General features: G+C 40.6%; 2 non-coding genes across 2 annotated transcripts; both read left to right on the plus strand.

The window, feature by feature from the left end:
• Nucleotides 1-6636: 6636 nt before the first annotated feature.
• On the plus strand, nucleotides 6637-6740 carry LOC148562060 (small nucleolar RNA R71). The gene has a single exon (XR_015886613.1). It is a non-coding gene; the product is annotated as a small nucleolar RNA R71 (small nucleolar RNA).
• A 9078-nt stretch (nucleotides 6741-15818) lies between these two features.
• Nucleotides 15819-15922, plus strand: LOC148562061 (small nucleolar RNA R71). The gene has a single exon (XR_015886614.1). It is a non-coding gene; the product is annotated as a small nucleolar RNA R71 (small nucleolar RNA).
• Nucleotides 15923-20000: the final 4078 nt, after the last annotated feature.

Below are 20000 nucleotides of genomic sequence, written 5' to 3' on the forward strand. Positions count from 1 at the left end.
GAAGAAGGCATCCTGGAGGTCGAACACGTTTAAGCTCCAGTTTAAGGTTAAACTGGAGCTTAAACGTGGAAGCTGAGAAAGGTGGCCCTGGAAGTGTCGAACACGTTTAAGCTCCAGTTTAAGGTTAAACTGGAGCTTAAACGTGGAAATGGAGAAAGCAACCCTGGAGGAGAAAACTTGGTCGAACACGTTTAAGCTCCAGTTTAAGGTCAAACTGGAGCTTAAACGTGGAAATGGCTCCCTGGTGCACTTCCCATTTCTGGCGTTTAACCTCCAGTTTAAGGTTAAACTGGAGGTTAAACGTGGAAATGCTTCCTGATTGGCATTCTCATTCTGGCGTTTAACCTCCAGTTTAAGGTTAAACTGGAGGTTAAACGTGGAATGCTTCTTTGGTGAGACTTTCATTCTGGCGTTTAACCTCCAGTTTAAGGTTAAACTGGAGGTTAAACTTCAGTTTCAGCATTTCTTAGCCTTCATGATTCTGGCGTTTAAGCTCCAGTTTAGGCTTAAACTGGAACTTAAACTCCACATGTGATATTCAAGCTTCCTTTATTGATTTTGTTGCTTCCTTGCCTAGCCTCTTCTTCCCTGAAATCATCCAAACAATTGCATCAAAGTCTTGCAAAATTTCATGAGAAATCTTCCATTCATAGCATTCAAGTAATATAACTAAAACTCATGGAATTTGCATCAAAATCATATTGTTTGGATGGTTCATTGCTTTGTTATTCTTTTAACCATTCTTGGTTACTTTAAGCTCAAGAAAATGCATAAAACCACTAAAACTAACAGAAAAATACTAGTGAAACTAGCCTAAGATGCCTTGGCATCACAACACCAAACTTAATACTTGCTTGTCCCTAAGCAAGTCCTGAGTTATTTGAGAAGAAAGTATGAAACAGAAAGCAATTACATTGGCTATATTAGCAAGCATTTGAAGTTCATCAGAAGGGTTTTATGCAGAAAGTTGCAGCATCACTTTTTCATTCTTATCAGGTAAGATTATCACTTTTTCATTGCATCCATCAAACACTGCTATGGCCTCTTGTTATTCTTATGTCCTTGGCACTTTTCTCTTCTTTGTTTTTCTTTTCTTTTTCTTAGAGCTCCTTTGCTCCTTGCTTGCTTGGTGTCATGTGTTGCACAAGCCTTTGGCATTTTCTTTTTCTTATCAGTGCACTACACATATCCACTTCAGGCATTTTAGTTCACATTTCTTCTTGAGACATTGGTGCCCAGCACCTCTTTGTGTGACTAAATGTTTTGTATTTAGGTTGCTCTTGATAATGGACTTTTGGTTGATAATCCCGGGTTAGTTAACCCAAGTTACCAAGTGTTGAAACACTCCTCAGAACCTATTCATCCAAGCATATCCTTAATACATAAACACCACAGGCATTTGTCTCAGAAGTTCAAACCATTGGTGCCTAGCTTATTTTCTCAATTTTCTTGCTTTTTGGTTACCCTTTTTCAGTGGCTTTTTCTTCTTCTTTTTCTTTCTTTTTCATGGCCAAAGACATTTATTCATCAAGATCCATAGATAGTTTTCAATTTCTACACAAAAAATGATAATTCTACACTCTAATTCCAGTGATCTGACTAAACAATCAAGCATGCATACCACCACTTAATTCTACTTGATTTGTCACTAATTTAGCCAAGTTACTTTTGTTCAAACTTTTCTTTTATTTTTGGAAACAGAACAAGCATGGCAAGCACTTGTTTAAGAAGGTGAAGTTATATCCAAACATCTAAGCATTCACTTTATTCAAAGCAATAACAGACACTCATACTAAAAAAAAAAAACTCCACATAAAACTTAAATGACTTATGATGAAAGAAAGCTCATAAAGACAATTCACCAATTATCATTTGATTATTAAGGAACGAGACCACCTCTTATTTATTGCTTGGTTCTTCTTAATTCTTGGGATCCTGCTTCTTCTTGCTTCCTGCCTCTTTTTGACCACTTGTGCTTCCTTTGTCTTTTCTTATGAGCTTTTTCCAGAATCCAGCCTTTTTCATTGTTTCTTCCACTCCTTTTTCAAGGATCATTGCCTTGTTTATTTCTCCTTCTTTCCTCCCTTTGAAATACTCATCAAAAGCTGGGAATGCTGGGTCCATCTTGTGTAGATGTTCCCCTATGTAGTTAAGCTTGATTTGCGAACTGATGTTGTAATCAGCTTGGACTGAGTATCTTGCATTCTGTAAAGTGGTGGCTTCCTTGATTGCCAAGACATTGGCATCTTGGTGTTGGCATATGTGGCTGAAGGATTCCTGTAAGTGTAAATTCTGTTCCCTTTGCAGATCTAAGAATCTTGATTCAAAGTTCCTTTGCATATCCATCATTTTTAGGTGAAAGTCCTCTTGTCTCTCCTGAGACCTCATGTATTGTTGAGACATTCCTTCCATGATTTCCTGCATTCTGCTCATATCCATGGGGTCTCTGGGAATTCGTTGTCTTCTTTCTGGGATTGCTTGCTCTTCTTGCTCTTCTTCTCTGTCTTCTCCTTCCTGTCCTTCTTGTTCTGCTTCTTGCTCTGCTTCCACTTGTTGCCCTTCTTCATTTCTTCTTCTTGTATGTCTTGGAGCAGTTGGGCCAAGAGTCATTCTGTACGCAGTTATGGCCAATCCAGGATATAGCCAATTAGGTCTTTCATCTTTAAGTGGTACTTGGGCATCGATGCATAGTCTAATGATGGTGCTAGGGAAGTGGAGCCAGGATTCAGGGTCACTTTTCTCACTAAACTCTTGTATCTGTTCAGCAATGAGTTTATGAACTTTGATCTCCCCTCCCACCATAATGCAATGAAGCAAGATGGCTCTTTTAGGGACTATTTCTGAAGAGTTTGCAGTGGGTAGGATGGATCTCCTAACTATTGCATACCACCCTTTAACTTCAGGTGTTAGGTCTCCCCTTCTCAAGACTCTTGGAGCCCCTCTTGTTTTTCTCACCCATTCAGCTCTGATGGCACAAAGATCTTCAGCAATAGCCGTGTAGTCAGGTTCTCCTATCATCCTTTCCTCATAACTTGCTTGGCTGAAATGTATGTTTTTCAGGCCAAGAGTTTTCATGATTGCCTTGGGGCTGAAGTCAACTTCCACCCCTCTCACATAGCTTTTGTATGTGGGTTTCTTGGTTGAGTCTTCCCTCACTGCATTTGCATAGAACTCCTTCACCAAGTTGATGTTGATTTTAGTGATTGGCTTAGTTAGGAGCTCCCACTTCCTCTTTTTGATCTTCTCCCAAACACCTGGGAACTCATCCTTTTCAAGGTCAAAGGGAACCTCAGCTAGTACCCTTTTAGGTCTCATCCATTCGGCTTGAATCTCATGGAATACTGATTTGTATCTCCTTGCATCGAATTCCCTGTTCTCCTCCATTGGTTGCTTGTCTTTTCTTCTTTTGTGGCTAGATGAAGCTGCCATTGGTTCTTTAGTTTTGGGCTAAGTGACAAGCTAAAGTTGACAAGGTGAAGCAAGAAGTGTTGTTGGAAATGTGGGGAGGTTGTTTTCGGCAAGAGATAGTTTATGCTATGATGAAGAAAATGTGCATGAAGGAGATTTGGTGGTGTTGAACTCGTTCCCCAAGTGGTTCTTTATAGGGCCCTTAAGTGAAAAATGGACGGCTAGGGTGGTTTGTAAAGGGTGGCTTGATGGTAAATATATGAATTAGGGAGAAGGACGAATTGCTTTTCATTTTCTTGGAAGTATTCTGGGTGCATTAGGTTGTACATGTAGCAATCTTTTCTTGCAGAACTTCCTTTTCCCATGTGTTAGCTTCAAAGACTTGTGAACTTTCTTTTTGACCAAGCACCGTACCTCTCTTTGTCTTTTTCCTCCATTTTTGTCTTTTCTTTTGTACCTGCACAAACAAACAAGTTTGCTATCATTTTTCGGTCCATGTGAATGATGAATAGTACTTGCACATGTAAATCAATGATTGACTCCATGAGCTTATAGCCGTGACTTTTGTATGTATGCACACTTATTATTGGACACCAAACTTAGTGTTTGGTAAAGTCTCCTGATGACATGAAATCCATATTGGTTGTCCTTAATGAATGTGCATAATTCTAATAAATCATAGTCACTTTGGCTCTTTGATTCTAAACAAAGTTACTACCCTAAGTAATTGAAACCAAAGTATTAAAACATGCGAATGGTCTACTTGGCATGAATTTCGAAATCCAGAGGAACTTCTTGCTTTTCATGAACTGTGTTCAAAGAGGAACACCAAACTTAATGTTTGGCTGTGCTCTTTGCATGAAAAATTGAATGCATTTTGAATAAAGTTTGGGGTGCCCTCAGGCACACCAAACTTAGAGACAAATTGTATTTTATATGCAATGTTTAGTGCACTCTTTCAGCAGTTGTCCTGAGGATTCAAGTTCATGCATAAGAAACCATGCTTTATTAGATGCAAAACAACACAAAAAAGAGTAAGGATATTAAAAACATGGGTTGCCTCCCATGAAGCGCTTCTTTAACGTCACTAGCTTGACGGTTGTCCCTTGTTAGGGTGGATTGTAGTGCTTGACGTCTTCTCCTCTCACTATGCAAACGTCTCCACTTGATTCCTTCATGACCTCTAAATGTTCCATAGAAAGAACTTTCCTGATTGTGAACACTTGAGGGAGCTGGGAAGGAATGGTTTTGAGGCCAGGTGGGATTGGCAGATAATGACTTGATATCACTTTATCTCCCGGAGAAAAACCTTCAGTGGGAATTTTCTTGTTTCTCCACCCTTTTGGCAATTTCCCTATCATTCTTCCCTTTCTCTTGAGGATTTCTTCATTGACCCTTATGCTAGGAGGATCCTTCTGATCTGTTTCCATTGATTTTTTTGGCTTTAACTCTTGCAACTCCTGTTTGCCTTCCAAAGACTGTTTTAGAGTTTCAGCTGCTGGATTACTTTCCTCCAAACACAGATGACTACTATCATCCTTAGGCTTTTCAGGTTCTGGTTCAGGCTCAGATGCAGGTTTGAAAATTTTGAAAATGAGCTGTTCATCATGTATTCTCAGAATTAGCTCTCCTTGTTCTACATCTATGAGCGCTCTAGTAGTGGCTAGAAAAGGTCTTCCCAGAATGATAGGGTGTAGGTAGCTTTCCTCCATGTCCAAAATGACAAAGCCTGTGGGGAAGTAATAATCTTCCACTTTCACCAGCACATTCTCAACCACCCCTTCAGCTTGCTTCTGAGTTTTGTCGGCCAGTTGTATGATTACATCAGTGGATCTCACCTCATTCAGTTGTAGCCTCTTCATAAGAGTTAGAGGCATCACATTTATGCTAGCTCCTAGATCACAGAATCCTCTGTCAATTTTTGTTTCTCCTATGATGCAAGGAATATGAAAACTTCCTGGGTCTGTTTTCTTAGAGACTGTGTCCTTCTTGATGAGGGCACTGCATTCTTTGTTCATTGTTACCGTTTGTCCTCCCTTCAAAACTCTTTTCTTGCTCAACAATTTCTTTAAATACTTGATGTGTGTAGGAATTTGATGGAGAATCTCAAGAAAGGGAATATTGATATGGAGAGACTTAAATGTCTCTAAAAACCTTGAATAGGTTTTCCCTTTTTCACCTTCTCCTAACCTCTGAGGAAATGGTGCTTTTGGTTGGTATGTTTCCATCGTGCCTTTTTGCAGTTCCTTGGCTTGCTCAGTTTCACTTTCCTGCTTAGCTTCCTCCACACCTTCCTTCAAGATTTCTGGCTCCTGTTCTGAGGATCTGATTCCTTCTTCTTCTGAGACTTCTTTCAATATGGTGATGGCTTTGCATTCTTCCCATCTCACTCTCTTTTGTTCCCCTTTAGGATTCTTTTCTGTGTCACTAGGGAACACTGCAGTTGATTTGGGGGCCTGTTGAGATAGCTCTCCTACTTGAGACTCCATCCTCTTGAGTTTTTCACCCTGGTTTCTTAAGGTAGCTCTCACATCATCCCTGAAGCTTTTCAATTCGGTTATGTCTTGACTCATGGTTGCCATCATTCCTTCTATCCGGTTTAATTGATCTTGAAATTGTTGGTTCGGATTAGGTTGGGTAGGTTGACTGTTTTGGCCATGATATGATGGTTGGGAGTAAGTGTTTTGTGTGGCTTGGTATGATCTTTGGTTGGAGTTTTGGTATGTGGAATTGTTATGTTGGTTGTGGTTGTAAGGTTTGTGGTTTTGTGGTTGGGTTTGTTGGTTCCCCCACCCAAAGTTTGGGTGATTTTTCCATCCTGGGTTGTAAGTGTTGGAATGTGGATCATATGATTGCCTTTGTTGGTTTCCCACATAGTTGGCCTCTTCCCATTCACCTCCTTCAATGCTTACTTCCTCTTGATCTTGTGTGTGTATTGCAGCCACTTGCTTTGTTTCTAATTGCCTGGTAAGCTCTGCTAGTTGCTTGGCAAACACCTTGTTTTGGGCTAGAATTGTATCAACATGGTTCAGCTCCATGACTCCCTTAGTGTTGTGCCTCTCTGATGCATAGTAGTACTCATTCTTAGCCACTGTCTCAATCACTTCAATGGCTTTTTCCACAGTCTTTTTCCTGTTCAATGAACCTCCTGATGAATGGTCTACAGCCTTCCTTGATTCATAAGAGAGTCCATCATAGAAAATATGCAATTGCACCCAATCATGGAACATGTCTGGTGGGCATTTCCTTGTCAAATCCTTGAATCTCTCCCATGCCTCGTAGAGAGTTTCACCATCTTGTTGTCTAAACGTCTGAACCTCAGATCGAAGCCTATTGACCTTTTGTGGGGGGTAGAAACGTGCCAGGAACTTGCTTTCCACCTCATCCCAGGTTGTTAGGCTCCCCCTTGGGAATGATTCCAGCCACTTAGCTGCCTTGTCCCTAAGTGAAAATGGGAACAAAAGCAGTTTATATGCATCTTCCTGGACTCCATTGGACTTCACAGTGTCACAAATTCTCAGGAATTTTGTGAGATGTTGGTTTGGGTCTTCATTAGCACTTCCACCAAATGAACAATGATTCTCCACAAGTGATATTAGCTGTGGTTTGAGCTCAAAATTGTGAGCCTGAATGGGTGGTTTCTGGATGCTGCTACCACAATTCCCAGAGGTTGGGTTTATGTATGAACTAAGAACCCTCCTCTCAGGAATGGCATTGTTTCCATCAGCTCTCTCATGGTTGTGAACTTCTCTATCCATGTTGAGATCTAAAGCTTCCTCAAAATTGTCCTCAGATTCTCCTTCAGATTCCTCTTCTCCCAGTACTCTCTTCCCTCTTGCTTCCCTTCTCAGTCTATGAAGGGTCCTCTCTGGTTCGGTATATGGAGGAGTTGATGTCTCTCCTCTCCTACCTGTCATACAAGAACACAGCACAGGCAACAAACAAGTGAAATACTCTTGGTTAATGGAAGAGTATGGTTAGAGCAGTTGAGGAATTAATTCAAACAGTTAGTGAGTCAGTGAGTTAGTTGCTTGAATTTAAAGGCATAAAGAAAAAAAAACATGTAACAGAGTGCAGAAATTAAAATTCACAAGTAACTTGTACTGAATTAATCAAAACAAAAAAAAATGCTCAATCTAGTTAACTTCCAATTTGAGAATTGTCAATCGAAAACCAATCCCTGGCAACGGCGCCATAAACTTGATGCGCATAAACTAGTTATGCTACGATTTAGGAAATTGCACGATGGGCAAAATTCCTTCCGGCAAGTGCACCGGTTATCGTCAAGTAAAAACTCACAATAGAGTGAGGTCGAATCCCACAAGGATTGGTTGAGTGAGCAATTCGGATTAGAAGTGTGTTCTAGTTGAGCGGAATCAAGATTTAGATGAGAATTGCGGAATGTAAAATTGGCGGGAAAAGTAAATGACAAGAAATTTAAATGGCGGAATCTTAAATTGCATGAAGTAAAGAGCAGAAGCTAGATTGCTGAAATTAAAAAGGGAATGGGGGTGATTGCATGAATGTAATTGCAGAATGTAAAGAGAAAGTGGAAATCAGAAATGGGGAATTCATTGGGTTATAGGAGATATTGAGATCTCCGAATCAAAACATGTTTATCTCTTCCTCAAGCAATGCGTTCATTGAATTTTGCTTGGCAATCTTATATGATTGGATCCCAATCCCTTGGCTCACCAATTCTCTCTAAAAACGAACAAATTCCCAATCCCTTGGTTTAAATGTTCATAAGAAGAGATGATGCTCGATCACTGATTATACCACACAGTTTCATGAACCACAATTTGGTAGGATTACATGTCACAATATCCATCCAAACCCCAATCCAATTCACTGTGAGAAAGCTTCTCTAGCATGAATCCTCCATTCCTTTCCCAAGGTTCCGAAGGATTCCAATTATGGGTAGTTTCTTTCCCAAGACAACTACCCAATGGAATTAGATCGAGAAGCTTTCTAACAAAATTCAAGAGAAAAGATTGAAGAAGAAGATAAACTATTATTGATTCATTGAATTACAATAGAGCTCCCTAACCCAATGAAGGGGGTTTAGTGAGTCATAGCTCTGAATTCAATTACAAAGATATGAAAACTAGCTAAAAGTGAAAGTAAAGGTCCCTTCCTAACTTAAATTCTATCCTATTTATACACTTTCTATATTGAGCTTCTGTTGTGTTTCTTGGGCTTTGAGGCCTCTCCCTGCTTTCCTTTTGCCTTGGGTTTATGATCCATAATTTTGATGAGGCTGTTGATCCAAAATCTGTAACATTCATTGAGCCAACTTAGTGATAATCAAATAATGACACATGACTCAATAAATTGAAATTTCAGACTCATCAATCCTTCAGGCCCAATCCCATAAACCATGATATTCAATTGGGTTTCATACCAGAGTAAGTTTAAGTTAATGTTTGTGCTCAAATACTAACTTAAATCGCAATATTGTTGGCCCAGAAACCTTTTCCAAGAGTGGCGTTTAAGTTGCAGTTTAAGCTTAAACTGTAGCTTAAACGCCAGACACTTCCAGTGATGCCTTTTGTGGAAGCACGTTTAAGCTTCAGTTTAAGGTTAAACTGAAGCTTAAACGTGGAAATGGAAGAAGGCAGCCCTGGAGGGTAACTTAGTCGAACACGTTTAAGCTTCAGTTTAAGGTTAAACTGAAGCTTAAACGTGGAGATAGAAAAGGCAGCCCTGGAGGTCGAACACGTTTAAGCTCCAGTTTAAGGTTAAACTGGAGCTTAAACGTGGAAATGGAAGAAGGCATCCTGGAGGTCGAACACGTTTAAGCTCCAGTTTAAGGTTAAACTGGAGCTTAAACGTGGAAGCTGAGAAAGGTGGCCCTGGAAGTGTCGAACACGTTTAAGCTCCAGTTTAAGGTTAAACTGGAGCTTAAACGTGGAAATGGAGAAAGCAACCCTGGAGGAGAAAACTTGGTCGAACACGTTTAAGCTCCAGTTTAAGGTCAAACTGGAGCTTAAACGTGGAAATGGCTCCCTGGTGCACTTCCCATTTCTGGCGTTTAACCTCCAGTTTAAGGTTAAACTGGAGGTTAAACGTGGAAATGCTTCCTGATTGGCATTCTCATTCTGGCGTTTAACCTCCAGTTTAAGGTTAAACTGGAGGTTAAACGTGGAATGCTTCTTTGGTGAGACTTTCATTCTGGCGTTTAACCTCCAGTTTAAGGTTAAACTGGAGGTTAAACTTCAGTTTCAGCATTTCTTAGCCTTCATGATTCTGGCGTTTAAGCTCCAGTTTAGGCTTAAACTGGAACTTAAACTCCACATGTGATATTCAAGCTTCCTTTATTGATTTTGTTGCTTCCTTGCCTAGCCTCTTCTTCCCTGAAATCATCCAAACAATTGCATCAAAGTCTTGCAAAATTTCATGAGAAATCTTCCATTCATAGCATTCAAGTAATATAACTAAAACTCATGGAATTTGCATCAAAATCATATTGTTTGGATGGTTCATTGCTTTGTTATTCTTTTAACCATTCTTGGTTACTTTAAGCTCAAGAAAATGCATAAAACCACTAAAACTAACAGAAAAATACTAGTGAAACTAGCCTAAGATGCCTTGGCATCACAACACCAAACTTAATACTTGCTTGTCCCTAAGCAAGTCCTGAGTTATTTGAGAAGAAAGTATGAAACAGAAAGCAATTACATTGGCTATATTAGCAAGCATTTGAAGTTCATCAGAAGGGTTTTATGCAGAAAGTTGCAGCATCACTTTTTCATTCTTATCAGGTAAGATTATCACTTTTTCATTGCATCCATCAAACACTGCTATGGCCTCTTGTTATTCTTATGTCCTTGGCACTTTTCTCTTCTTTGTTTTTCTTTTCTTTTTCTTAGAGCTCCTTTGCTCCTTGCTTGCTTGGTGTCATGTGTTGCACAAGCCTTTGGCATTTTCTTTTTCTTATCAGTGCACTACACATATCCACTTCAGGCATTTTAGTTCACATTTCTTCTTGAGACATTGGTGCCCAGCACCTCTTTGTGTGACTAAATGTTTTGTATTTAGGTTGCTCTTGATAATGGACTTTTGGTTGATAATCCCGGGTTAGTTAACCCAAGTTACCAAGTGTTGAAACACTCCTCAGAACCTATTCATCCAAGCATATCCTTAATACATAAACACCACAGGCATTTGTCTCAGAAGTTCAAACCATTGGTGCCTAGCTTATTTTCTCAATTTTCTTGCTTTTTGGTTACCCTTTTTCAGTGGCTTTTTCTTCTTCTTTTTCTTTCTTTTTCATGGCCAAAGACATTTATTCATCAAGATCCATAGATAGTTTTCAATTTCTACACAAAAAATGATAATTCTACACTCTAATTCCAGTGATCTGACTAAACAATCAAGCATGCATACCACCACTTAATTCTACTTGATTTGTCACTAATTTAGCCAAGTTACTTTTGTTCAAACTTTTCTTTTATTTTTGGAAACAGAACAAGCATGGCAAGCACTTGTTTAAGAAGGTGAAGTTATATCCAAACATCTAAGCATTCACTTTATTCAAAGCAATAACAGACACTCATACTAAAAAAAAAAAACTCCACATAAAACTTAAATGACTTATGATGAAAGAAAGCTCATAAAGACAATTCACCAATTATCATTTGATTATTAAGGAACGAGACCACCTCTTATTTATTGCTTGGTTCTTCTTAATTCTTGGGATCCTGCTTCTTCTTGCTTCCTACCTCTTTTTGACCACTTGTGCTTCCTTTGTCTTTTCTTATGAGCTTTTTCCAGAATCCAGCCTTTTTCATTGTTTCTTCCACTCCTTTTTCAAGGATCATTGCCTTGTTTATTTCTCCTTCTTTCCTCCCTTTGAAATACTCATCAAAAGCTGGGAATGCTGGGTCCATCTTGTGTAGATGTTCCCCTATGTAGTTAAGCTTGATTTGCGAACTGATGTTGTAATCAGCTTGGACTGAGTATCTTGCATTCTGTAAAGTGGTGGCTTCCTTGATTGCCAAGACATTGGCATCTTGGTGTTGGCATATGTGGCTGAAGGATTCCTGTAAGTGTAAATTCTGTTCCCTTTGCAGATCTAAGAATCTTGATTCAAAGTTCCTTTGCATATCCATCATTTTTAGGTGAAAGTCCTCTTGTCTCTCCTGAGACCTCATGTATTGTTGAGACATTCCTTCCATGATTTCCTGCATTCTGCTCATATCCATGGGGTCTCTGGGAATTCGTTGTCTTCTTTCTGGGATTGCTTGCTCTTCTTGCTCTTCTTCTCTGTCTTCTCCTTCCTGTCCTTCTTGTTCTGCTTCTTGCTCTGCTTCCACTTGTTGCCCTTCTTCATTTCTTCTTCTTGTATGTCTTGGAGCAGTTGGGCCAAGAGTCATTCTGTACGCAGTTATGGCCAATCCAGGATATAGCCAATTAGGTCTTTCATCTTCAAGTGGTACTTGGGCATCGATGCATAGTCTAATGATGGTGCTAGGGAAGTGGAGCCAGGATTCAGGGTCACTTTTCTCACTAAACTCTTGTATCTGTTCAGCAATGAGTTTATGAACTTTGATCTCCCCTCCCACCATAATGCAATGAAGCAAGATGGCTCTTTTAGGGACTATTTCTGAAGAGTTTGCAGTGGGTAGGATGGATCTCCTAACTATTGCATACCACCCTTTAACTTCAGGTGTTAGGTCTCCCCTTCTCAAGACTCTTGGAGCCCCTCTTGTTTTTCTCACCCATTCAGCTCTGATGGCACAAAGATCTTCAGCAATAGCCGTGTAGTCAGGTTCTCCTATCATCCTTTCCTCATAACTTGCTTGGCTGAAATGTATGTTTTTCAGGCCAAGAGTTTTCATGATTGCCTTGGGGCTGAAGTCAACTTCCACCCCTCTCACATAGCTTTTGTATGTGGGTTTCTTGGTTGAGTCTTCCCTCACTGCATTTGCATAGAACTCCTTCACCAAGTTGATGTTGATTTTAGTGATTGGCTTAGTTAGGAGCTCCCACTTCCTCTTTTTGATCTTCTCCCAAACACCTGGGAACTCATCCTTTTCAAGGTCAAAGGGAACCTCAGCTAGTACCCTTTTAGGTCTCATCCATTCGGCTTGAATCTCATGGAATACTGATTTGTATCTCCTTGCATCGAATTCCCTGTTCTCCTCCATTGGTTGCTTGTCTTTTCTTCTTTTGTGGCTAGATGAAGCTGCCATTGGTTCTTTAGTTTTGGGCTAAGTGACAAGCTAAAGTTGACAAGGTGAAGCAAGAAGTGTTGTTGGAAATGTGGGGAGGTTGTTTTCGGCAAGAGATAGTTTATGCTATGATGAAGAAAATGTGCATGAAGGAGATTTGGTGGTGTTGAACTCGTTCCCCAAGTGGTTCTTTATAGGGCCCTTAAGTGAAAAATGGACGGCTAGGGTGGTTTGTAAAGGGTGGCTTGATGGTAAATATATGAATTAGGGAGAAGGACGAATTGCTTTTCATTTTCTTGGAAGTATTCTGGGTGCATTAGGTTGTACATGTAGCAATCTTTTCTTGCAGAACTTCCTTTTCCCATGTGTTAGCTTCAAAGACTTGTGAACTTTCTTTTTGACCAAGCACCGTACCTCTCTTTGTCTTTTTCCTCCATTTTTGTCTTTTCTTTTGTACCTGCATAAACAAACAAGTTTGCTATCATTTTTCGGTCCATGTGAATGATGAATAGTACTTGCACATGTAAATCAATGATTGACTCCATGAGCTTATAGCCGTGACTTTTGTATGTATGCACACTTATTATTGGACACCAAACTTAGTGTTTGGTAAAGTCTCCTGATGACATGAAATCCATATTGGTTGTCCTTAATGAATGTGCATAATTCTAATAAATCATAGTCACTTTGGCTCTTTGATTCTAAACAAAGTTACTACCCTAAGTAATTGAAACCAAAGTATTAAAACATGCGAATGGTCTACTTGGCATGAATTTCGAAATCCAGAGGAACTTCTTGCTTTTCATGAACCGTGTTCAAAGAGGAACACCAAACTTAATGTTTGGCTGTGCTCTTTGCATGAAAAATTGAATGCATTTTGAATAAAGTTTGGGGTGCCCTCAGGCACACCAAACTTAGAGACAAATTGTATTTTATATGCAATGTTTAGTGCACTCTTTCAGCAGTTGTCCTGAGGATTCAAGTTCATGCATAAGAAACCATGCTTTATTAGATGCAAAACAACACAAAAAAGAGTAAGGATATTAAAAACATGGGTTGCCTCCCATGAAGCGCTTCTTTAACGTCACTAGCTTGACGGTTGTCCCTTGTTAGGGTGGATTGTAGTGCTTAACGTCTTCTCCTCTCACTATGCAAACGTCTCCACTTGATTCCTTCATGACCTCTAAATGTTCCATAGAAAGAACTTTCCTGATTGTGAACACTTGAGGGAGCTGGGAAGGAATGGTTTTGAGGCCAGGTGGGATTGGCAGATAATGACTTGATATCACTTTATCTCCCGGAGAAAAACCTTCAGTGGGAATTTTCTTGTTTCTCCAGCCTTTTGGCAATTTCCCTATCATTCTTCCCTTTCTCTTGAGGATTTCTTCATTGACCCTTATGCTAGGAGGATCCTTCTGATCTGTTTCCATTGATTTTTTTGGCTTTAACTCTTGCAACTCCTGTTTGCCTTCCAAAGACTGTTTTAGAGTTTCAGCTGCTGGATTACTTTCCTCCAAACACAGATGACTACTATCATCCTTAGGCTTTTCAGGTTCTGGTTCAGGCTCAGATGCAGGTTTGAAAACTTTGAAAATGAGCTGTTCATCATGTATTCTCAGAATTAGCTCTCCTTGTTCTACATCTATGAGCGCTCTAGTAGTGGCTAGAAAAGGTCTTCCCAGAATGATAGGGTGTAGGTAGCTTTCCTCCATGTCCAAAATGACAAAGCCTGTGGGGAAGTAATAATCTCCCACTTTCACCAGCACATTCTCAACCACCCCTTCAGCTTGCTTCTGAGTTTTGTCGGCCAGTTGTATGATTACATCAGTGGATCTCACCTCATTCAGTTGTAGCCTCTTCATAAGAGTTAGAGGCATCACATTTATGCTAGTTCCTAGATCACAGAATCCTCTGTCAATTTTTGTTTCTCCTATGATGCAAGGAATATGAAAACTTCCTGGGTCTGTTTTCTTAGAGACTGTGTCCTTCTTGATGAGGGCACTGCATTCTTTGTTCATTGTTACCGTTTGTCCTCCCTTCAAAACTCTTTTCTTGCTCAACAATTTCTTTAAATACTTGATGTGTGTAGGAATTTGATGGACAATCTCAAGAAAGGGAATATTGATATGGAGAGACTTAAATGTCTCTAAAAACCTTGAATAGGTTTTCCCTTTTTCACCTTCTCCTAACCTCTGAGGAAATGGTGCTTTTGGTTGGTATGTTTCCATCGTGCCTTTTTGCAGTTCCTTGGCTTGCTCAGTTTCACTTTCCTGCTTAGCTTCCTCCACACCTTCCTTCAAGATTTCTGGCTCCTGTTCTGAGGATCTGATTCCTTCTTCTTCTGAGACTTCTTTCAATATGGTGATGGCTTTGCATTCTTCCCATCTCACTCTCTTTTGTTCCCCTTTAGGATTCTTTTCTGTGTCACTAGGGAACACTGCAGTTGATTTGGGGGCCTGTTGAGATAGCTCTCCTACTTGAGACTCCATCCTCTTGAGTTTTTCACCCTGGTTTCTTAAGGTAGCTCTCACATCATCCCTGAAGCTTTTCAATTCGGTTATGTCTTGACTCATGGTTGCCATCATTCCTTCTATCCGGTTTAATTGATCTTGATCTTGAAATTATTGGTTCGGATTAGGTTGGGTAGGTTGACTGTTTTGGCCATGATATGATGGTTGGGAGTAAGTGTTTTGTGTGGCTTGGTATGATCTTTGGTTGGAGTTTTGGTATGTGGAATTGTTATGTTGGTTGTGGTTGTAAGGTTTGTGGTTTTGTGGTTGGGTTTGTTGGTTCCCCCACCCAAAGTTTGGGTGATTTTTCCATCCTGGGTTGTAAGTGTTGGAATGTGGATCATATGATTGCCTTTGTTGGTTTCCCACATAGTTGGCCTCTTCCCATTCACCTCCTTCAATGCTTACTTCCTCTTGATCTTGTGTGTGTATTGCAGCCACTTGCTTTGTTTCTAATTGCCTGGTAAGCTCTGCTAGTTGCTTGGCAAACACCTTGTTTTGGGCTAGAATTGTATCAACATGGTTCAGCTCCATGACTCCCTTAGTGTTGTGCCTCTCTGATGCATAGTAGTACTCATTCTCAGCCACTGTCTCAATCACTTCAATGGCTTCTTCCACAGTCTTTTTCCTGTTCAATGAACCTCCTGATGAATGGTCTACAGCCTTCCTTGATACATAAGAGAGTCCATCATAGAAAATATACAATTGCACCCAATCATGGAACATGTCTGGTGGGCATTTCCTTGTCAAATCCTTGAATCTCTCCCATGCCTCGTAGAGAGTTTCACCATCTTGTTGTCTAAACGTCTGAACCTCAGATCGAAGCCTATTGACCTTTTGTGGGGGGTAGAAACGTGCTAGGAACTTGCTTTCCACCTCATCCCAGGTTGTTAGGCTCCCCCTTGGGAATGATTCCAGCCACTTAGCTGCCTTGTCCCTAAGTGAAAATGGGAACAAAAGCAGTTTATATGCATCTTCCTGGACTCCATTGGACTTCACAGTGTCACAAATTCTCAGGAATTTTGTGAGATGTTGGTTTGGGTCTTCATTAGCACTTCCACCAAATGAACAATGATTCTCCACAAGTGATATTAGCTGTGGTTTGAGCTCAAAATTGTGAGCCTGAATGGGTGGTTTCTGGATGCTGCTACCACAATTCCCAGAGGTTGGGTTTATGTATGAACTAAGAACCCTCCTCTCAGGAATGGCATTGTTTCCATCAGCTCTCTCATGGTTGTGAACTTCTCTATCCATGTTGAGATCTAAAGCTTCCTCAAAATTGTCCTCAGATTCTCCTTCAGATTCCTCTTCTCCCAGTACTCTCTTCCCTCTTGCTTCCCTTCTCAGTCTATGAAGGGTCCTCTCTGGTTCGGTATATGGAGGAGTTGATGTCTCTCCTCTCCTACCTGTCATACAAGAACACAGCACAGGCAACAAACAAGTGAAATACTCTTGGTTAATGGAAGAGTATGGTTAGAGCAGTTGAGGAATTAATTCAAACAGTTAGTGAGTCAGTGAGTTAGTTGCTTGAATTTAAAGGCATAAAGAAAAAAAAACATGTAACAGAGTGCAGAAATTAAAATTCACAAGTAACTTGTACTGAATTAATCAAAACAAAAAAAAATGCTCAATCTAGTTAACTTCCAATTTGAGAATTGTCAATCGAAAACCAATCCCTGGCAACGGCGCCATAAACTTGATGCGCATAAACTAGTTATGCTACGATTTAGGAAATTGCACGATGGGCAAAATTCCTTCCGGCAAGTGCACCGGTTATCGTCAAGTAAAAACTCACAATAGAGTGAGGTCGAATCCCACAAGGATTGGTTGAGTGAGCAATTCGGATTAGAAGTGTGTTCTAGTTGAGCGGAATCAAGATTTAGATGAGAATTGCGGAATGTAAAATTGGCGGGAAAAGTAAATGACAAGAAATTTAAATGGCGGAATCTTAAATTGCATGAAGTAAAGAGCAGAAGCTAGATTGCTGAAATTAAAAAGGGAATGGGGGTGATTGCATGAATGTAATTGCAGAATGTAAAGAGAAAGTGGAAATCAGAAATGGGGAATTCATTGGGTTATAGGAGATATTGAGATCTCCGAATCAAAACATGTTTATCTCTTCCTCAAGCAATGCGTTCATTGAATTTTGCTTGGCAATCTTATATGATTGGATCCCAATCCCTTGGCTCACCAATTCTCTCTAAAAACGAACAAATTCCCAATCCCTTGGTTTAAATGTTCATAAGAAGAGATGATGCTCGATCACTGATTATACCACACAGTTTCATGAACCACAATTTGGTAGGATTACATGTCACAATATCCATCCAAACCCCAATCCAATTCACTGTGAGAAAGCTTCTCTAGCATGAATCCTCCATTCCTTTCCCAAGGTTCCGAAGGATTCCAATTATGGGTAGTTTCTTTCCCAAGACAACTACCCAATGGAATTAGATCGAGAAGCTTTCTAACAAAATTCAAGAGAAAAGATTGAAGAAGAAGATAAACTATTATTGATTCATTGAATTACAATAGAGCTCCCTAACCCAATGAAGGGGGTTTAGTGAGTCATAGCTCTGAATTCAATTACAAAGATATGAAAACTAGCTAAAAGTGAAAGTAAAGGTCCCTTCCTAACTTAAATTATATCCTATTTATACACTTTCTATATTGAGCTTCTGTTGTGTTTCTTGGGCTTTGAGGCCTCTCCCTGCTTTCCTTTTGCCTTGGGTTTATGATCCATAATTTTGATGAGGCTGTTGATCCAAAATCTGTAACATTCATTGAGCCAACTTAGTGATAATCAAATAATGACACATGACTCAATAAATTGAAATTTCAGACTCATCAATCCTTCAGGCCCAATCCCATAAACCATGATATTCAATTGGGTTTCATACCAGAGTAAGTTTAAGTTAATGTTTGTGCTCAAATACTAACTTAAACCGCAATATTGTTGGCCCAGAAACCTTTTCCAAGAGTGGCGTTTAAGTTGCAGTTTAAGCTTAAACTGTAGCTTAAACGCCAGACACTTCCAGTGATGCCTTTTGTGGAAGCACGTTTAAGCTTCAGTTTAAGGTTAAACTGAAGCTTAAACGTGGAAATGGAAGAAGGCAGCCCTGGAGGGTAACTTAGTCGAACACGTTTAAGCTTCAGTTTAAGGTTAAACTGAAGCTTAAACGTGGAGATAGAAAAGGCAGCCCTGGAGGTCGAACACGTTTAAGCTCCAGTTTAAGGTTAAACTGGAGCTTAAACGTGGAAATGGAAGAAGGCATCCTGGAGGTCGAACACGTTTAAGCTCCAGTTTAAGGTTAAACTGGAGCTTAAACGTGGAAGCTGAGAAAGGTGGCCCTGGAACTGTCGAACACGTTTAAGCTCCAGTTTAAGGTTAAACTGGAGCTTAAACGTGGAAATGGAGAAAGCAACCCTGGAGGAGAAAACTTGGTCGAACACGTTTAAGCTCCAGTTTAAGGTCAAACTGGAGCTTAAACGTGGAAATGGCTCCCTGGTGCACTTCCCATTTCTGGCGTTTAACCTCCAGTTTAAGGTTAAACTGGAGGTTAAACGTGGAAATGCTTCCTGATTGGCATTCTCATTCTGGCGTTTAACCTCCAGTTTAAGGTTAAACTGGAGGTTAAACGTGGAATGCTTCTTTGGTGAGACTTTCATTCTGGCGTTTAACCTCCAGTTTAAGGTTAAACTGGAGGTTAAACTTCAGTTTCAGCATTTCTTAGCCTTCATGATTCTGGCGTTTAAGCTCCAGTTTAGGCTTAAACTGGAACTTAAACTCCACATGTGATATTCAAGCTTCCTTTATTGATTTTGTTGCTTCCTTGCCTAGCCTCTTCTTCCCTGAAATCATCCAAACAATTGCATCAAAGTCTTGCAAAATTTCATGAGAAATCTTCCATTCATAGCATTCAAGTAATATAACTAAAACTCATGGAATTTGCATCAAAATCATATTGTTTGGATGGTTCATTGCTTTGTTATTCTTTTAACCATTCTTGGTTACTTTAAGCTCAAGAAAATGCATAAAACCACTAAAACTAACAGAAAAATACTAGTGAAACTAGCCTAAGATGCCTTGGCAACAAAAGTGCTGGGACGAGCACGTCGCGTTGCCCCCTGCCCACGACACCCGCTGCCGCACGCATATCCATCATCCGCGTCGTGCGCCACAGTAGGCCTGGCCAAGCGTCGGGCTGCGCAAGCCGCGTTGCCCCTCGCGGGGGCGCACAGGCCGCCCGCCGTTCCCACGTCGTGCTCGGACTTGGGGTGATCCCCCTAGTCCTGGGCCGAGCACAAGGTGTTGCCCCGAGCGTGTGCCCAAGGCACAACTCCACCACGCCATGCTCCCTAGGTGGTGCCTAGGTGGGCCGTGCACGGACGTGTTTCCCTTCTTGTTTGTCCTTCGGTGATTGGGGTTCGCAGCAGCCAGACGCCCGTGCTCGACCTTGGACCCGGGGCGGGGGACCCCGGCGGCACACCACAACCACAACGTGCTTGCTAGTGTGCCTAGGGGATGGCAAGGCAACGTGCATCTTGCTGGCATTGCGCCCAGCAAGCCTTTGGGCAACTCGAGTTTCAGCAGCACGACACCCCTCCCCCCTATAATAGGCTGCCGAGCCATTACCAAAGTGCCACGGGTAGACATCCTTTTCCGTGAGGAGACATACTAAAGGAAAGTGCTCTAGAGGTCGAATTTTGACGCCGTTTTTTGCAACAACCTCTAGAAAAATAAGATCTTTCCATCCTCCAAATTTGGTGAATTTACACCGTGTGGATTTTTTTTGATGATTTTTTTACCGCCCGGAATGCCGGAAATTCAAAAAAAATGAAAAACGGAGCAAACTTGCGATTTTTGACCTGGATTTTTTTGTGCAGCCTTCACATAATATTACCA

The sequence above is a fragment of the Arachis ipaensis genome, chromosome B6 (assembly GCF_059453495.1).
Source record: "Arachis ipaensis isolate K30076 ecotype BB chromosome B6, ASM5945349v1, whole genome shotgun sequence".
In the NCBI taxonomy this organism is placed as follows: domain Eukaryota; kingdom Viridiplantae; phylum Streptophyta; class Magnoliopsida; order Fabales; family Fabaceae; genus Arachis; species Arachis ipaensis.